Source organism: Parasteatoda tepidariorum, chromosome 8 (assembly GCF_043381705.1).
Source record: "Parasteatoda tepidariorum isolate YZ-2023 chromosome 8, CAS_Ptep_4.0, whole genome shotgun sequence".
Taxonomy (NCBI): domain Eukaryota; kingdom Metazoa; phylum Arthropoda; class Arachnida; order Araneae; family Theridiidae; genus Parasteatoda; species Parasteatoda tepidariorum.
In genome coordinates, this window is record NC_092211.1 from 21,091,847 (window position 1) to 21,092,366 (window position 520).

Sequence of the window (520 nt, forward strand, 5' to 3'; positions counted from 1 at the left end):
TATATATATATATATTATGTATGTGATGCTCCAATCGGCATTACATATTTTCTAGCTTTCATAAGTTATTTAATTTCTCAAATTAATTTTTCAATCATTCTTATTTGAATTTAAATTGAATTAAACTAATTATTTAGTTTTTATTACATTTTATAAAAAACGAATATAAAATATTTTATTATATTTTTTCAACAATCAATGTAAAGACTAACTTTTCATTTCAATGTAATATAAATAATGGAAACAAATGTAATAATGTAAACAAATGTACGACTCATTAATTCACTGGGACATCTAAATCGAAAGCAAAACCTATTTATAACTCTTTATTTCTTATGTTTCAATTTCATGGTTATTCTAATTCTCACAGTCTTCATGGCGATTCGCTTTCTTCAAATTATTTTCAAATTTATTACTGGTTATGGGGGTTGGCTGTATTATCTTTCTATAAATCGCCAACAATGAATCTCTTCTCAAGTTCCTAACTGACAATTCATTTACTTTTAATTTCGAATTATTG